Source organism: Rhinolophus sinicus, chromosome 17 (genome assembly GCF_057876585.1).
Source record: "Rhinolophus sinicus isolate RSI-liver-muscle chromosome 17, RSI-T2T, whole genome shotgun sequence".
NCBI classification, from domain to species: Eukaryota; Metazoa; Chordata; class Mammalia; order Chiroptera; family Rhinolophidae; genus Rhinolophus; species Rhinolophus sinicus.
The window spans coordinates 22945091-22965361 of record NC_142517.1 but is presented as its reverse complement, the minus strand read 5'-3'; positions in this window follow the sequence as shown (position 1 = coordinate 22965361).

The following is a 20271-nucleotide window of genomic DNA, read 5'->3' as shown; positions in this document are numbered from 1 at the left end:
GTATTTAGGTTCGATTTATCTCAGTCCAATTCTGATGAAGGAGATGATTAATTGTCCAGCAACTAAGTTTTTCTAGCCATAATAATTAGAACAATCCAGCACAAAGAAAGAATTTAGAAACTCTCTGAAGTGGTTGTAGAGGTTTTGCCTTGGGTTATAATTTTTCTAGAATCTAGAGTATACAGAACACGTCAGTGATTGTGTGTTCTATTGATCTTACTCTCCCACCAGAGCACAACTTTTCGTATTTCTTACATATATTTGAAGCTGTGTGACTTTCTATTGACCACTCTCATTTTTCATTATCTGTTAAAAACATTCGCTTTTGCATTCTGGACATTTTAATTATATACTTGATTGAAATGCTCGTTTAATGTTTTTCAAGTTTAGCATTGCAAGAAAAGAAACATTTTTGAAGCAAACCCATTGTTATACATATTCAGGAGAGGTGTGAGTCAGTGAATTTACACAAATTCTTTGGGCCTTATCACAGTCAGTCAGAGAGGGGCTCTCAGTGAGTTGGAAAGTGTCATAGAGGCAGTTATGGGACACAATGGAGAAAATAAATCTTTCAAGCTTCATGGCAAAATTTCAATACTTAGTTTGAAGTACAGTATTTTCAGAACATTAGACATGCACACCATATCTATATATCTATATCTACATCTATATCTATACCTAGTCTTTAAAGATAGCAAGTCATTCTTTGATTATCCACCAATTTGGATAAAAAAGCTTCTGTGTCCTTTGGTTAGCACTTAATTACAGTTCTTTGCCACTGCTGAAAATATAGTATATTTGTTTCATTGGTTAATGCCTTGTCAAAATTGTGTAACATCATCTTGGATCTTAAAAGCATGTGTTTACAAAATGTGCCTTAAATTTCCATTGGTGAATGGAATGAGCTTTTTAACATTTTATATCCTTTTGTTTAAGGGAAAAGTATTGTAAAAATCGTAACCCTGATGTTAATCACTAATGGAAGATGGGGCATAATATTTTTTTTAGCCACTAACATGGCTGTTTAAAGCAAAGAGGAAAATCTCCATGGCTGTCACAGGAGGAAGTGACAGTAAAAGCGAAGTTCTTTCAATATCTTCAAGAGTCCTTTGTTTTGAGGCTTCTTTTTCTGAGATGTAATGGAGATTTCAGTGACTTCCCTTCTTGTGTTATTCTCCAGCTTTGCATTACAACGGTTAGCAAATTTTCCAATATGGTACAATTCATGCTAATCTTTATGAATAAATAAATAAGAAATAGCATATATTATGGAAATCGATTACAAATCTGTAGAGCATGAAACCATGAGGACTGTAACCCATCCAATGAGAGACCTAGATGATACAAGATCTTCAGTAACCATCTGTTTGAGGGGATCTAAAATTAAGCGGAACAAAGGTAGAAGCAAGCATCAGGAACCCAGTGATTTTAATCCCAATCTGCCAATTCTCAGTTGCATAGTCTTGGAAAAGACTCACAACATTTCTCTGTGTCTGTTACATAAAGGGTCAAACAAGGGGATTTATTTCTCAAGTGACTTTCCATTATAACATCCTGTGAGTTTTTACTTCTATATTGTTAGAAAATTTGTATATTTCAGTTTATAAGAAAAGATCTAATTTTTATTGTATGCAATTCACCTAAGGAAATTTGTAAAGAGATGAAGACACAGACTAAAACAATTCTAGAGATTTAGACCATTTCTCTCCATGTCTCTTCTGGACTCTTTATAGATGTATTTAAGAGAGTAAGGAGAGAAGACCAAGAAGAAAATCAATGTTGGTCAGTTATATATCTTTTAGTGTCAAAGAATTATTTAACGTTTTCAAGATATTTTCCATTGGCATTCTTGACTGGTCATGGAATGCTATTAAATTCATCTTTTTTTTTTTTTTTTTGCAGAAAAAGAATGACTTTTATGCTAACCAATGTTCTTTGTTCAATTCCTGGCCAAATCTCTTAGCTCTTCAACAACAGGCTCTTTGAATTCTGTTTTGTAATTGCAGTGAGGCATCTCTGAGGATTTATCTCTGCTGATGCACGCCAGCAGTACGTGGCCTTTTCTTGAACCCATCAGAATTGTGACTTTTCTTTGAACTCTTGGCTGCTTGGTGCTACTGACCTTGTTGCTCGTTTATAACTTGGGTGCCATTTATCACTCACAGACTTACAGATATTGTTGTGGAAAGAGACTGAATGCAATCATTCATGCCATTGCCTCTTTCTAGCGGTGCCTTCCAGCTTCCTTCCTTACAGGATAACTGATAGGGAGAGATTAGTGACAAAGCTGTAATTCTATTGAGGGATTGTGATGTAACTGTATCATAAACCATGAAGTGAGACTCCAGAGGTTTGAGATCACGAATGCTGAGATTAAGTTACTGCAAGCACAGTCAATTTCTGTCAATATGTGTTTTGTGATGGTTTGTAATCTGCCTGTAAAATATTAGCTACCTGTAGAAAATACTTGTTCCCCCCCCCCAGTATTGACTATATTACATAACTTCTGCAATTTCAGAACTTAATAAAAATGTTGATTTTTATTTTTACAAATACATACAGACAGTTTAGAGACCACTAAGAAAATTTGCTCTTTGCTTTGGTGATACCGTTCTTTTTTTTTTTTAATTGAGGTATAATGGACATAAATTATATTAGTTTCAGGTGTGCAGTGTAACGGTTCCATATTTGTGGTAATACATGTTTTAACTCTGAAACTTTTTGTAAGTTTCTTACACATCACTTGAAATATTTAGGTTTTAATACTTTGAAATGGAACTTTTTGTACGTAAGTGAAATTCAAAACGATAATTTTTGGAAGTTGAAATTCACATAATAAACAGAACCATTTTAAAGTAAACAATTCCATGGCATTTAGTACGTTCATATGTTGTATAGCCATCACTAGTATCTAGTTCCAAAATACTTCCATCACCCCACGGTAAAACTCCATATCATTTAGCAGTTTCTCCCCCCTCTCCCCAACCCCTAGATGAATGTGGAAATTTTCAAAGTAAAAATAAATGAACTGACTTTATATTTTATTTACTTAACACATACAAGGAATTAAAGACATTATTTTTAAGTGATCCATATTACTTCAGTTAACTCTTGCCTTTAGCAGCACTTCCGTGTCATTTTTGTGAAGGAGGTAGGCCAAGAGACACAAATCAGTGAGGGTATTAATAGGCATTATTTATTAAGTGTGCCAAAGACACTGAGCTAGTGTTCACAGATTTCCTTCCTGCAGGATTTTTCAGAAATGTTTTGGATGTTAATAAACTCTGTTATCTTTAGAGCATAATATATAGCATTTCCTGAATTATTTGCCTCATTTTTCCAGGAGTATCCTGAGTCTACTGTTTACTCAGTAGAGTCTTTGTCAAATATTAATCTAGGCCTAATTATGACATTGGTGGAGGATAGTATGAACAAATAGGAGATTTTTACAAACAGGAGTTTTAAAGAAATACAAATCAGAATTTTAAAGTTCATAGTGACATCATATGCTTAGAACAAACGTCTGAGGTTCAGGATTTCTGGAATTTCTTTCAGGAAATAGAAAGTGTTAACATTTTAAAAGTATTTTTATATGTTATTTATATTTCTATCAATAAACCTGAGAGCTAGGTATTATTGTCCTAATTTTATAAATGGATAAACTGAAGTGCATAGGTAAATTAACTTTAGCCATGTCAAAATATCTTCCTTTGGGAATAAGTGATTTGCCCAATTTCTCATGGTTATAAACAGTGGAGTAATGATGTGACTTCAAACGCCTGGGCTGACAAACCCTACAGTCTTTCTTTGTACTCTGCAGTATCGCTATGTAAGCATAAATTCAAGATTCTAGTTTTCTGGGCCTTAGTTTTCATATTTATAAAAAGGAAAAAACTCTGAGCTCTGTTCTAGCTTTGCGATTCTGTCACTTAAATCCTGTACTATTTCCTAGCATGTCTAAAGGCTTTAGTAAAAAAAAAAAGGAGTTTTATATCCCTATGTGAGGAATCCCAAGGACTCAATAAAAATATTAAAATATATTCCCAAATAAATGAACAATTATAACAGCTAACCTTTATACAGACCTCCCAGAACTCAGAATGAATTACAGAATCAAGGGAGGAACTCTGTTCTGCTTTTATAAATATAGTTAAGACCAACGTAAATACATAACTTGTCTTAAACACTAAGTTTCTTAGACATAGCTTGAGCTTGCAAAGACACTATGTGTGTGTTTGCCTTCTCCTGGCCATCCATGTTCATTAAATAAAGGAGTCATTTCTGGAGCTTAGGTCTATATCCAGGTGGGAAGGGAGAGACTGTCAAAATCAGCTCATTTGTTATTTTATTAGAGGAAAAGATTAGAGTGAATAGGTTTATTCAAACCTCAAATGACCCAATGGATTTTTTTCTTCCACTTTTAAAATATTTTTTTGCCTGTTTACAAAGACCTGTGTTTCTCTTTTTCTGCACACATACATTTTTAAAAGAACTCTCAAATTTTCCTTCCCTCAAATTGTGATACACCTTGTTAAAATCATGATATCATATGCATATTTCCATTTATAAAAAGGATTGATAAACTTTATTTTTTGAGATTTGTGCTATTTACTATTATGGTACTACAAAATAGTTTTTGTTTGCTTTGTAAAATTTCAAATATCACACAAAGTACGGTTTTAAACTATGTATCTCTCTTTCCCTCACCTTTCAACCTCATATTCTAGTATCTTCCCTCAACCTTGTTCTATATTTCAAATCACCAGGTGAATGAACCTCTTTCCAGGATAGAAAGTAAATTTCTGTTCTTTATTTTCATAAGAAAGACTCCTCTCTATTTTTAGATGAGGAACCTGAATACAGAGTCTGCTTAGAAGTCAGGATGTTGTGGGTTAACTGGATCTTAAGAATGAGACTAAACTCTCAGAAGACTTAATTCTTTCAACATTTATAGCTACTACACAATAATAGTTCTCAGGCATTTTTTGAAGACAAGTGGGCTTTAATGTCACTTTTGACTTTTATGGTTGCTAAGAGAGCTATCTTTGGAAAAAACTATAGAAGATTCATAACTCTTAAAGTCCTCGCTTAATCTTTTGATACTTAGTCATCTGTATTTGAGTCAAGTTTCTTTTCTTCAGTTGTTAACTGGAGTAAGCCAGCTAAATTTTCAATGTCAGTTCCTGTGCCCATAGTAAAACCAGTTCTCCAAAGTCACTTTCATGGACTTCATGAAATCTCCCATCTTTTGAAAAGTTAAAAATTTCAAGCAATCAATTTCCACTGTCAGATTTTCATGACTCTGACAAGAAACTGGTAGACTGCTTCCATTAAGGGGTTGGTATGATGGGCAGGAATGGAAGTTAGCATCTGGTGGGAAGGAAAGTTTTGAGTAGAATCTAATTTTTAGGTCACAATTTTATAATGTATTTGTTTATGTTTTATGGCTTTATGATAGTGGTGGGTCAGAAAATCAGCATCGAGATGTTATAGACAGCTTTCAAACCATAACTCCTTATGGAAAAATAACTTTTGTGTGTATAATATAGTTTAGCCTTCATAGTTGAATATTTTATTCCTTACAAAGTTGCTTCTCTCCTTTGATATCTCCCACCATTCAGATTAAACTTTTAATTCCATTTGTGAGTCAGCCCAAATTTATCCCTGATTCATTCCCAGAGAGAGAGAGGCATCAAAAAGGAGTATATAGTTAGGGTCACTAATAACTCGCTCTTGAATATATCCTAGGGGTCACAGCTTACTGACCACAGAATTGGTCAAGCACTTCATATGAGTAGTCCTGGATATTGACTTTCTGTCTATTGACAAGTGGCACTGCCCCTGGTTCTGGCATAGGGAGTGGATCTTTGCAAGGACTCATAAAATATCTATGATTTATCTAAAACGAACATTAGGATATTGCCCCCTCTGGTCCTTTCTATGTGGTGGAGGCATGTAACAAGCTACCCTTGCTTTTAACTAGAGGATGTTCGTGGCAATTGTCATGACTTATTTCATTGTCAAAAAGATTGATTTTTCCCATAGGAACAATTGTAATAGGGGGTAGGTGCTGTATTTCTGACCAAAGATCCAACGTAAAATTAATCAGAGCAAAATATATAACTGTAAAAATCTACCAACTAGGAAAATCTTGCTCAAAATCGTAGAACAGGGAAAAATACACTGAACGTATCAGTTATATGTGTGAAACTTTTATTATAGGTTTGATTAAATATGTATAGCTGGTTGTGATAAACACTTCCTAAATGACTGTTTTATTTGCTTTCTTAGAAAATAAAAAGTATTCTTTGATATGGTTTGCTTTTTTTATAGGTGGCTTTAGAATCTGTCCAGGGAAATTTGAATCAATGCTTTATTTTTCTTTCCACACATTTTCTATAGCAAGCAGATGTGTTTTGCAAAAATAATATATAGTTCCTTTTATTTTACCAAGCTAATGCACCATTAATTATTGAGTGAGACTTCCAACGGTGGGAAAATTGAATAAGGGTAGTGCTGAAATTCACCAAAAGCAGTTAGTTGGTGTATAGTGAGGGCCTCATATAAGAATATTCAAGGAAAATCCCTTGAAGCAAAATATAGTGGTGGTTGTGTCAGCTTTGTTTATGGCATATTCGGGTCACCAGAGCCTTCTCTGGAGATGGGGTGACTTAAGGAGGCTACCGAGATAATGCCTCCTTGTGGCCTTAGGATTTCTCTCCCTAACCCCAACCCTCCTTGCAGTTGAATACCTTGGCACCAGCTGAGTATGCATACCGTTCCCATCTTGGAGTAGACTGCAGACAGTTCTCTCTCTGAGCCCTCTCATGGGCCAAAGGCATTCTGCTCATCTCTGCTATCCCTTCCCTGCCAGATTGCCTCTAAAGCATAAATATACTTCTGGTCCAGCCCAAGAACCTGTTTTATTCAGCCAGACATACTCATTCAAAACAAGGGATTGGTGCACAGTAAATGAAGTGGGAAGTGTGAGTTAATTTCAGAGATCATTTCACATGTTAAGCCACTGAAGTATGGAAAGAATCAAGTGTGAATTTAGAAGCCTAGTGAGAAGGAAAGAACACTAGACTAAAATTCAGAAAAGATATGCTACTGATGGATTGGCCATTGATTTGCTGTATATCTTTGGAAAAATGTTTCACCTCACTGTATTCATTTTCCGTATCTGTAAAGTTGACCAAATTTAACATCCATGATTCTGTGTTTATAGATGAGATTGGCCTTTGTTCTTTTATGCCATACCTTAATTGGCAAATGCCAAACATATAGACAAGATTAAGTATGTATGAACATTAATTTAAACATTCTGTTCTTCGCTAATTTATAGAATTATTTATCTTGTTTATATTAGTTGTATTAGTCAGGGTTCTCCAGAAAAACAGAACCGACAGGAGATATAGATCTATCTATCTATCTATCTATCTATCTATCTATCTATCTATCTATCTGGCATCCATCAAGAAAGTTTTATTATAAAGAATTGGCTCACGTGATAATGGAGGCTGGGAAGTCCCAAATTGGCAGTTGGAGAGTTGGAGACTGAGGAGAGCCTCAGATGTAGTTCTAGTCCAAGTGTGAAGACCTGACAACCAGGAGAACTGATAGGCAGGCTAGTCACCCAAGAAAAGACAATGTGTCAGTCTAAGTCTGAAAGCATGAAAAGACCAATGTTTCAGCTCAGCAGTCAAACAGGAGTTACCCTCTTACTCACAAGAGGATCAGCCTTTTGGTTTTATTTAGTTCTTCAACTAATTAGATGAGGCCCACTCACATTGGGAAGGGAAAGCTGCTGTACTCTGTTTACTATTTCAAATATTAATCTCACTCAAAAAATACCTTCACAGACATACTCAGAATAGTGTTTGACCAAATATCTGGGCATCCTGTGTCCTAGTCAAGTTGGCACATAAAATAAATCATCACACTAGTCAAAAAAGAAACTATATACGAGAGTATGTAGTATGCATTTATCCTTAAACCTCGGGATTAGATATTGAAAACTATTTTCTGAGAGGCTTTAAAGATTTTGAGAAATTAAGAATATCAGAATCATATGGGTCACCCTAAAAGCTAATCTAACTCAGCAGCCTCTGACTTGAATAGGACCCATTATGTAAAGAAGATGGCTGCTCCCTTCTTTGATCTTCATCACAAATAGTAGAGATTGGCAGCTCTAAGGTATCATTTCCTCTTGGTGAGGATTTTTCATCCATAATGTCACCTAAAGCTTTCTTGAAACTCCTGATTTTCATCTCTACAACCTTTCAAGTTGATAAAGCCCACTGAGTAAAAATGTTCTCCTAATAGTCTTTTATGTATTCTCTAATGGTCTTTTCCAAACCCCAAATCTTAAATTTCCTTTATTCTATTTTTGTGTAGAAAATTGTATGTCACGTAGCGTATTTTAATTGTCCTTGAGTTAACAATAACCTCAATTGCTACTGTAAAAGAGTAGGTAGAAACTGGGAAACAAGGAAGCTCAATAACTAACTGGAAGAGAAAGATGGTGATATCAGGGTCAGAACCTTGTGTTTGTGGTTAGTTTTGTGGGGTTTTGAACTTTTACACAAATTCTTGTCCGAAGTCTTTCCCACCTTATTAACACTGAATTATTTTCGAAGAGTCAGCTCCGATATTCATGAAATTTGTGATGCCTTCCTTGAATTTACCAGGCACAGTTAGTTTTCCTTTCCATTTTTCCACAATACAAATGTATATTTACTGTGAAGCAAAATATAGTTTAATTCCAATTAGTTATGATTTAAGTCTTATTCCACTTATTGCAGTCACTAGAGCATTAGAATAAGGCTAAGGGGAGCCATTTTAGCTACAATATGGAATACTTTGGGGGATGTTTTGATATAAGAAGTGAGAAATGATAGATTCCTCATTACAACATTTTTTTTTAAAATGAGAGAAAATTCACATAAAAATTAATGGCATATGACAACAAATGCAAGAAGGGGAAATAAAATTAATTATAATCATTTTGACAATGAGAAGCAAGTTGTAATAAAACATGTTCAAATTATACATAAAATAGCAAATTATTGAGAGAGAGAGAGAGAGAGATTTTTTTCTAGGGCAAAGGAATGGATAGCTATAGAATTGTTAGTTAATCAAATTAATGAAAATAAATGAGTCATATGAATCCACTGGAAAAAATACTTAAATTTATTACTGATTGGACATGATTATTGATTTTGATGAGGATAACATGTAACTCCTAATGACATTAAAGCAATGAGGATGTCTGTGACAAAATGGTTAATAAATGTTAATGGTTAACAACTCAGGACATGTGAGATAGTCAATGTACAGAAATATTTGAAAATGCCTGAAATTTAATTTACATAAAAGAAATTTTATAAACGTTCTCCCAAATTGGATAACAATTCTAAATAATTTTCTAACATTATCAATAGCAAATTGTGAAGATAAAAATTGCCTAAATGTAAATACCAAAATAATTTCAATAAATTATACTAGAGAAGAGACTGACTTAGCTGATTTTGTGAAGTTTGTAATATTTTCAGCTTTCTAAATTTTGCAACTTTTTATGATTTATTTTCTCATTCCATCTTCACATATATGCCTAATTTTATATTTATAAATCTATTTTCTCTTTCATAAAGAAGGTCCTGCACATTGCATAAGTTTCAGACCTTACAAAACCTAGATAATCCACATAGCACATTTTCATTTCCTAGTAAGCATTTATTTTATTTTAATTATTTTTGCTGTCTGTCTTTAATTTTCAATGGAAGGAAACAAGGACTTCGATCTTTAGAACCTCCATACATAGCACAGTACTTGATACACAATGGTAGAAATAGCTTGATAAAGGTGTATAGAATGCATGAGTGTCTGATGGAGTATAGGGCTGATCAAGAGAGATCCTCTAAGTGGTTCATGTAGTCCTTTCACTAGTCAAATGATTGAGGTATTTAGAAGAAAGTCATTGTATGTTAGCAAGTCATCACTTTGGAAATTTTAAAAAATATTGATTTGAGTAGTATAGCTAATCAAATACGCCAATGAAAGCTTTGTTTGGCTTAGAAGAGACACTTTAAAAGGTGTTTGATTTCATCCTTCCCCAGTTGCGCTTAAAACATAAAATTCTATCTCAAAAGCAATGATGACTATTTTGAATGTGAGGAGAAATTTCTGTCAGAAAACCCTCATACCTCAACTTTTTTTTGACTTGGAGTGCAAATTACAAATGATCTCTAATAAGATTTTTCTTTAACTTAAAAATATGTATAGACATGGGTATTATTAGTATTATAATTTATTTTTTCTACTTTGTAAATATATCTGGAACATATAATTAGGGTCAGTCAGTGCTTTTAGTTATGGAAAGTTAAAAAATGAAACATAAACTAAAGAGAACTCTAATCCAGTGCAGGTAAGATATTTTTATTTTCAAAAAGGAGAAAATACTGTAAAAATTTAATTTGTTATGTATGCGTAGCAAGTAAGCTTTAGGAAACGAATGATGATAAACTCATGTTAAACATGCTTGAGCCTTGTTATGTAACAGAATGATGATATTTTGTACTACGATAACTAGTGAAGTATGAATTCATATCGTAGATGCAAAATTAAACAATATACATACATTTCTTGCTGTTTCCTTAAGATTAGACATGTAAATCAACCACAATTTCTTTAAAATATGTCCTATTATGCAAAGTTGTATCTTTCTCCTTTTTAAAAAATATTGTGATTTAGTATACGCAGTTTAAATGATGTTCAGTAATTGATATTTCCTAGTTTGTTTCTTTTTTTAAAAAATTCAAATAAAATATAAAAATGGGGAATTCAGGAAATATCTATTCCTAAAGAGCTTTTGGATCTGTCCTCATTTATCTCAGCAACTTAAATATGCTCCTGTCCATGTTTTTTCCCTTCCTTCAAATTTATTTATTGATGTACTGAACATGAAAAAATGCAAAGAATCCAAACACAAAAGAAGACATGTACAACTTATTAAATACTCAACAGAATATATTTTCTATTCCAACAGATATGAATTCATACTGTACAACTTCAAATAAATAGCCTTACATTTTATTAAGTGCTTTGATAAACACTGTGAAGTGAAGTGCAATTTGCATGCCCTCTCATCAATGCCTTAGTTTCCTACAATAGTACAGGAGAGAAGCATGTGGTTGTTGTTTTCCCAAGAGGGAAACATTACTTTTTTAAAGTATATACATGTATTTTTTTTTAAAGCAGAAAGTTAACTCTGACTATCTAAATGTACCTAAGGATGTGAGAAAGTACTAAGAACTATATAGTTATGTCCCACTTTTTGTATCAATTGAAATGCTCAAATGCTTCCCCTTAGAACAGGCAATGTACTGTACATAACTTAGTTGTACATTATCTTTGTGATTTCATTGAGTTTTATTTTTTATTATTTTCAATTGTAGCTATAAAAATTTTCTGTATAGTATAGTACATACACTGTGAGGCATGTGCTAACGTGAATAAGTGATTTTTCATGCTGATCCACTCAATGCTAATCAGAAATCAGTTGGCTTAGTACTTTCTCATATGCTCCTGTCCATTCAAATGAGACTTCTAATTTCCTGACAGTCCAGTAGAGCACATGGTGACTTTTGAATTCTGCACCCCCCCCAAAAAAAAAAATCATAGAGAAGAAAAAAAATATACTACTTGAGTGCTTGGGTTTCAAATTTGAGGAATAATGAAATTATTAGTGATTATTGGGTTTCAATTCATCAAGAAGATATAACATTTTAAAATATTTATGCACCCAACATAGGGGGACCTAATATATAAAGGAAATATTAACAGATTAGAAGGGAGAAATGGACAGCAATACACTAATAGTAGGGAATTTCATACTCCACTTTCAACAATGGATATATCATCCAGACAGAAAACCAGTAAGGATTCATTGGATGTAAGCTGTAGGTTGGCCCACATGGATTTAACATACATTAATAGAACATTCTATTCAGCAGCAGCAGAATACAAATTCTTTTCAATAGCACATGGAACATCTTCTAGGATAGATCATACATTAGACCACAAAACAAGTCTCAATAAGTTTAAGAAGGTTGAAATCACATCAAGCATCTTTCTTGACCACAATGGTACAAATCTAGAAATCAAGTACAAGAAACAAACTGGAAAATTCACAAATATATGGAGGTTAAACAACATGCTCCTGAATGGGTCAAAGAATAAATCAAAAGAGAAATCGAAAAATATCTTGAGACAAATGAAAATGGAAACCAAAATTTACAGGGTGCAGCAAAAGCATTTCTAAGAGGAAAGTTTATAGTTATAAATTCCTTAGTAAAGAAGAAAAAAATGTCTTAAATACATAACCTAAATTTACACCCAAAGGAACTAGAAAAAGAAGAACAAACTAAGCCCAAAATTAATAGAAGGAAAGAAACAGAGATCAGACTAAGAAGACAAAAGATCAATGAAACTAAAAGCTGGATTTTTGAAAAGATAAACAAAATAGACAAGTCTTATATGTGGAACCTTTTTTTTAAAAAATGTTGAACTCATACTAAGTAGAAAAGTGGTTGCCAGGAGTTGGGGGTGGGGGAACAGGGGCAGGTGGGTAAAAGGATACATACTTTCAGTCATGAGATAAATAAGTTATGAGGATCTAATGTGTAACATACTGACTATAGTTGATAATACTGCATTGTATAATTAAAATTTGCTAAGAGAGTAGAACATAAATATTCTCACAAAAAAAGGTAAATATGTGAGGTAATGGATGTGTTAATTAATTCAATATGGGGAATCCTTTCAAAATGTATACATATATCAAATCATCACATTGCACACTTTAAAATTTTAGTTCGTCAATTATACCTCAATAAAGCTGAAATAAACTAATTAGAACCCTAAAAAAGAAGCCAATAAACAAAAACAAATCAAAAATTTCTGTCCTTGTTGAGTTTACATTGGAACAGGAGTGAATCACACAATTAAATCTACAGTATATCAGATGGTGATACATTAATAACATCTATGGACAGCTACACAGGAAAGGGTTACAGAGATTATGAGATATTATATTTTAAACAATTTGACCAGATAAGACCATTGAGCAAGACCTGAAGGAACTGAGAGAGAAGCCATTGGAGACACCTGGATGTATTGAGGGGCATGTTGTAAAAGCATGTCTAGCAAATGAAAGAACCCAATATAAAGCCCATTACATGAGGTCATGTCTGTAGCTTCTAAGAACAGCATGGAGGCCAGTGTAGCTGAAGTGGCGTGTGTGATGGGAAAGAGTATTTTAAAGAGGAAATAGGGAATTAAATCACATAAGGCCTTATGAAAAATGGTAAATCATTTGAATTATGCTCTTAGTGAAATAGAATATTGAATTCTTTGAGTAAGGGAGAAACAAAACATAACATGTATTTTAAAATGCTTCCTCTGGCTTCTATGTGGATATAGACAGTAAGGAAAGGAAAAGATTCATGTAGAAAGCTGTTGCAAGGACACAAGTGAAAGGTGGACTGGGGAGGACGCAGAGGAGGTGCTGAGATGCGGTTGAATTCTGGATATATTTGTAAAGGTAGAGTCAGTAGGACTTGCTGAAAGAATGAATGTGAGAGCATAAAAGAATGAGCAGCACTAGATGATTGCCAGGGGTTTGACCTAAAGAACTAGAAGGATGATGAAGATGAGATGGAGAAGATGGTATAGGAAAAAAGTCTGGCATAATAGTAAGAGTTTGTTTGCATACACATTAAGTTTGAAACATTTAAAAGATATTCAGCTGAGATGTCAAGTAGGCAGTTGTGGCTAAGGACACTGGGTAGGAGAGTAGAGCTGGGAATTTTACTTCGTTGGTTCTCAATACGTAGATCATGTTTAGAGTCCTAAGATTGATTAAGAACCAGGAAGGGAATGAAGGAAAGTGAGGGGGTGCCATGATTGAGCACTGAGCACACCATCAGTTAGAGCTTGTTAGAAAGGAGAAACCAGCAGAGGGAATTGAGAAGGAATAGCAACTGAGAAAACTTGATCCTAGAAGTGAGCAAAGAACGTGAGTAAGGAACGAAGGAGTGTCTAACTATTGCCAGCTGCAGCCAAATACTGCTGAAGCGTCCAAATGAAGCCCTAGAACTATCCCTTTGATTTAGGATCGTACAAATTATTGGTGACTTTGAAATGGACGGTTTCAATGAAGTGGTAGTAGTGGGAAAAGCCCAGCTGAAGTAAGCCCCAGAGAGAATAAGAAGATAAATTGGAAACAACTGATATACATCCTGTTTTGCTATCAAGAAAAACAGAGAAATGAAGTAAAGGTAAGAAGAGGGAGTGTGATTAGCACAGGTTTTATTTTTACTTTTGTTAAGGTGGGATAACTGATACCTTCTATGCTGTCCTGAATATTCAGAAGGAAAATTTACTAATGCAGAAATGGGGATATTTACTTTCAGTGTATCCTTGATAAGGCCATAAGTTTCACTACAATGTAAAGATGTAATTTTTGAGTCTCTTGACTAAATCAACTTTGAGTCTCTTGGCTGAATTTTGAGTCTCTTAGCTGCTTTTTTATTGGTGGAAATAACAGTGGTTCTCAATCTTGTCTGCTCAGTAGAATCACATGGGTACTTCAAAACAAGCAATGCCCAAATCCCCAACCCAGGGCAGATAAATGAGACTGATTCAGCTGGTAGGTCGGTTTCTAAAGCTACCTAAGGGATTCAGCTCTAAAACTAGCCTTGAAAAGTACAGAACTAGAGTAACTTAAAAATAATTAATAATGAAGATAATAAAATGCACTAAGGCATGGACATTTTTACTAAGTCTCAGCCTAATGGATGAAAAAGCCGGACCACTGCTTCACTGAAATATCTGCAATGTAACACACATCCTGATTCATTTAATTTCAAAAGGTAAGCTAATAAACTTTGTTTTCATTTTGGTAGGTGTCAAGATGATATTTGCTGAATGCTTGCGTAACAGAAGAGGGAATTTCTGAAAAAGTAATAGGCAAGTAAAAAATTCAAATCTTCTGGATAAACTATTTTGTAGTAGGAAAATTAAATGAAAATATTGTACAATGGTTGGGAAAAAAGGAGAAATATATTCGTATAATAAATGAGCTCTCCTCTGGCAAAGATTTTTCTAACTCTAAACAATTATGAAAATATAATGGTATAATTAGTTGAGGATTTGCTATATTGCTTTGGGGAATCTGATTCACAGACTTTCTACCACATTTTGTCATTTACCCTTTTTACAGAGTGCTAAAACCTAGACTCAAAACTTGGTCTTTCAACTCTGAAGTCTATGTGCTTTGCACAGTTAGTTATTGGCCAATCCTATGAACAGTTGAGGACATAGAAATACACAAATTGTAATTAAATTCCTTGATTTCTCAGTTATTGAATAAAATGGATAGCTAGTCTTAATTCAACATTTGCAAATCATAAAACATTCTCTATATTACACTAAAAATTAATATGCTATAACTTTAAAAATCACAAAGGTACCTTGGTTTTCATCTAGCCTATAGTTTGGACATTGTTTATGCATCTAATGAAAGTAATGGTTAATATGTGAGGTAGTTAGCTTTCGTATAGCTGGAATGACAATATTTAAGATTGTTCGAATTTTCAAACTCTAAAGACTAACTCTGACAATTTTCTGTAATTTTTCCTCTTTTTCTAGTTGATGGCCTTTTCTGCTCTTTGGCTATATCCATTAACAACGTACTATGCCTCCTTTTCTCTATAATTGACCATTCTTTTCTTTCCCCTCTACCCCATCTCCTTTTCTCCTTCTTCTGTTTCCCTTCATTTTCTTGGAGAGAATATTTTGTCTCTATTTTCTATTGTGCATTGGTTCATGATATAGAACTGAGTTGCAAAATCAACTAACAGAGACTGAAACAGCATTTTCAAAATGGAAATAGAATATAAAATATTAGAATGTCTAGCATGTGGTAAGAGTGGGTATTGTTTTATGAAACTTTTTCTCATTTAATAATTTCATATATAGACATATGTAAAGTTTATATATAAATATGCATAACTTATATATGCATGTATAGATATACTTATGTGCATACACTTGTCCATGATATAAATATATATTTTTTCTGGGAATCACAATAAAAACTTAAAAGCCATTGGAGAAATGAGAGTTAAGGATTTGATAAAATTGTGTGGAATCATTTGAATAGCGTATTTTAAAAACTTAACCAAGCATGGGCCATAAGCCAGGGTTTATTACTATTTTCCTTAGGGTGATTATTTTTTTTTTAAATTTTTCTGGTACCAGAATTTGGCCTTGTTAATATTTGCTATAATATTCATTCATATTAAATATATTCAAATTGGAGTAGATTCAGTTTATGGAACAATCCAGCCCTCAGAAAAGAGGTTAAATGAGGGGAAATTTTTTATATTCATACCTAAGAACCAGGCAGCTTTCTTCTCTGGGAGTTGTCTTCTACCTCTTTATCCGTATACTTTAATACATAAGATTTATTTTAAAGGCCATTTTTCTCATGAAAAATTTCCTTGCCAGTAATTCATATACCAACTTACTGATAATAAATGTTTAACATGAAAATAATGGGCAAGATTTTGTATTAATAAAATAAGAATGTTACCTACTCTTGTGTTGGAATTAAATGTTTAATTCTTTCCTCTTTTTTTTAACCTTTATTTTCTGATAACTGCTGTGGCAATGAAAGTGAGAAATATCATTTAAATTCTTATTTTATATTTAAGAAATCCACTTCAGAGTTTTATCTGAAGTAAAGCAGGTAAAAACTCTAATGCCAATTACTTGATTATTTTGAAAGCTAGTTTAGAGACTAATCAAGAAGTTACTGAAAACTTTCTGGATGGCAGAATAAGAGTACGATATAAACCTTACAATGCAAAGTTTATAGTGTGGAATGAAATAATTTTATGCAAAATAAACATTTGAGAATTAAGTAATACAAAACAATATTGAGTATAGGTATTTATATGTGTGTGTCCTTCATTGACCCTGGTCCACCATTCCCAGTTGCCATCAAACTTATAAACTTCTTAAACATGTGCTGGCAAGGAATAAACATAGCCCATTATGAACACTCAAAACATTTTATTGGGAATGTGAATGTCCAGTGCTCTTTAGACTCAATAAACATCAGCAGAAACCACACAGAACCCAGAATCTGAGAGTATGGAGGGCCTCAGAGATCCCATTTTAGAAATTTGGACACTGAACCACAGCCCAGAGGTTCAGGGCCTTGCTACAGCCATGGACAGAGAGGAAAAGGGATCATCAAACTCGGGACTTCTGTGTCTGATTGGGTGTTCCTTCTAGTAACAGTTGTTTCAGCTCTCTTGAAATACACCCAAATAGGCTGTGATCATGTATCCCCAACATAAGATCACAACCAGACGTGGTCAGCCACAAACACAAGTTACAAACTTTCATACAGATGTATGCACTCTACATAATCTCTCTAAAATGTTCAATGATATACAGTTAGGTACATCTAATGGTCCAGGAAGGTGAGCTATATTTTTACTCTAACTCAGTGAACTCCCAGATACATCAACACATACCCCTAAGAGTATATATATACATACACATATATATATGTATATATAGTTATATATATAGTTATATATTTAGTTGTATATATGTAGTTGTATATATATAGTTATGTATATATGTATGTGTATATATATATATAACCATATATATGTATGTATATATATATATGTGTGTGTGTGTATATATATATGTGTGTGTATATATATATATATATACACACACACATATATATATAGTCCCTTGATATCTCAACCTTCCTGAAGAGAAGACAAAGAAAATGAGTCATTTCACCTCATTGCAAGATGATGCTTATAGGGTTGTTGTACTTAAAATGGAACATTCATTTGAATGACTCTCTAATGAAATAATTTTATGCAAAATAAACATTTGAAAATTAAGTACTTAAAATGGAACTTTCATTTTAATGACTCTCTAATCATGATAACCTTGTATCACGTAACGCTCTATATTTGTGCAGGATCATATTACACCAAATTGCATCTTAAACTGGTACAGTCCACTTTAAAAGTATATATGGTTCATATATCATTTCCTACCTATTTTTAATTGTTGTGTTTTCACTCTGTCTTGATTTCAAAGAAACTGGATATATTTGTATGGTTTACCAAATTTCCAATAATTGGCACTTTGAGTGTACCCATTCATGGCAGAAAATGCCCTTTCAAAACTGTATGAATTTGTGACTATCTGTACCAAGCTTTGTTTGTAAATCATCACTAACATTTTTAATAAGTTTTAATTTTTTATGAACTGTTTTTGGTGACCATCTAGGATTTCAAATAGTGCAAAGAGAACAAATGAGTTAGGGTGTGATTTTCAGGGCTAAGAAATAAAGCAGATGTTTTTCAAGGTTCTGTCTGCAGTGTAATCTCAAGCCAAATCATAAAAGCCAGAGTCTTTTCAAAATGTTTTTGATATTAAATACCACATAGTGTACCGTACTTTTCATATAGTAGCACTCGTCACGCTTTACTGTATTGACTTGATAATTGTTAGTTTCTCATAAGAGACATCACAATCTATGATCTCAGACCAGGTCCAACTTTTCATAGCTCTATCATTTGCACCTAATTTAGTACCAAGCACATTACAGATATAAAAAAAAAATTGTTGAGTTAATGAAGGAGGGGTCTTTGACTAATGGTAAGATTTCACCTACTTCATTTGTATATTATATCAATTGGGAAATAATGTTATTTAAGTAGTACCATAATTAGTAATTTAAAACAGTAATATTTTGTGTGTATTATTTTCAGACATATTTCTTGAATTGTGTAAAAGGCTCTAAAAAGATGTAGAATTACGAAGGTGGCACTCTAATGTAGGTAGTCTTCTAGCTCTACTATAAAGTGGACTGCTCAATAAAAAGCTTGCATACAGAAGAGTTTCTAAGACCCTTTATGACTCCAGGTAGGACATGCACTTCAGAATCTATGCAAAATCTATTACTTATAGTCTATTTAAATATATTTGTATAAAATAAAAATATATTTCACTACTATTTAATGTTAAGATTGATAGTAGAACATGTATGTAATTTGCAAATAAGTACATATAATGTATTGGGGGAGCACTCCATTTTTTGTGACAGATACACATATATGATTTAAAAAATTTGGAAAATCACTGTACAAGACAACCATCAACACAAACCAAGAATACCAAAATGATGTGAAATACTAAATGGGGATGCATGAACTTGTGTCCTCTTCATTGACATAAATGCAGATGATGTATATTTTAAATCTGCATATATTTTTAAGCTAACTTTTAGAGGTCACATTGTAGGAAAATTCTGGAAACTATAAGAAATGACAAATACACAGAGAAATGAAGTAGAATGAAACAGATGAAGCAGAAAACCAATGAAAAAATGAGATTATCCAACAAAACTCTGGAAAACTCCCCAAATTAGCTTGACAAGAGCTTATCTAGACTGTGAAGTTGTTAGTGGGACAATTTACTGAAAATCTGTTAAGTGGAGTCAGAGAAACCAGCTGGAATATAGAGATGAGTGATATCAACAGTGGATGGTAAAAGATACGAAAATATTATCTTCAGAAAATATCTGTGTGATAAGCAAACATTTACCATATGAAATAATCACAACAGTTTTTTAATTGATGAGGTGAAAATAATGAGAAGTTAGTAGAGAGACAGAAAATTGAAAAACGACCTGTTAACTTTAAAGCATCCTGTTTCTTTATTCATGAGCAGTATGAAAAGATTGATTAATTTTATTGTTTAAGTGAAACATACATGTTAAATTTTCTAAGAAAACAGCGAATAGAATAGAATGTTTAAATGCCAAAATGTGGAGAGGGGAAAACAACTTGGATTTTTTTTAAAAAGTGATTTAACTTGTTACACATGCAAAATCATAATACTAACAGTAGAGGGCAGGGTTTCCCTGATACTGTGTCGATAATTTCTTGAAATTGCAAAGCGTAGCTAATGTTATCCCTGAAATTGTATGTTTTATGTGTTGAGCCAGATACTGAGATTTTATGTTTAAAAAATACCAATGACACGATTTGCTTTTTATTAAAAACAGAAATCCTGATATAACCTTGTAATATTAAGACATAGCTTCTTGGCAAGGAAATACTATATTTATTATTAGTCTTTGGATTTAGCTAATCTATTGAA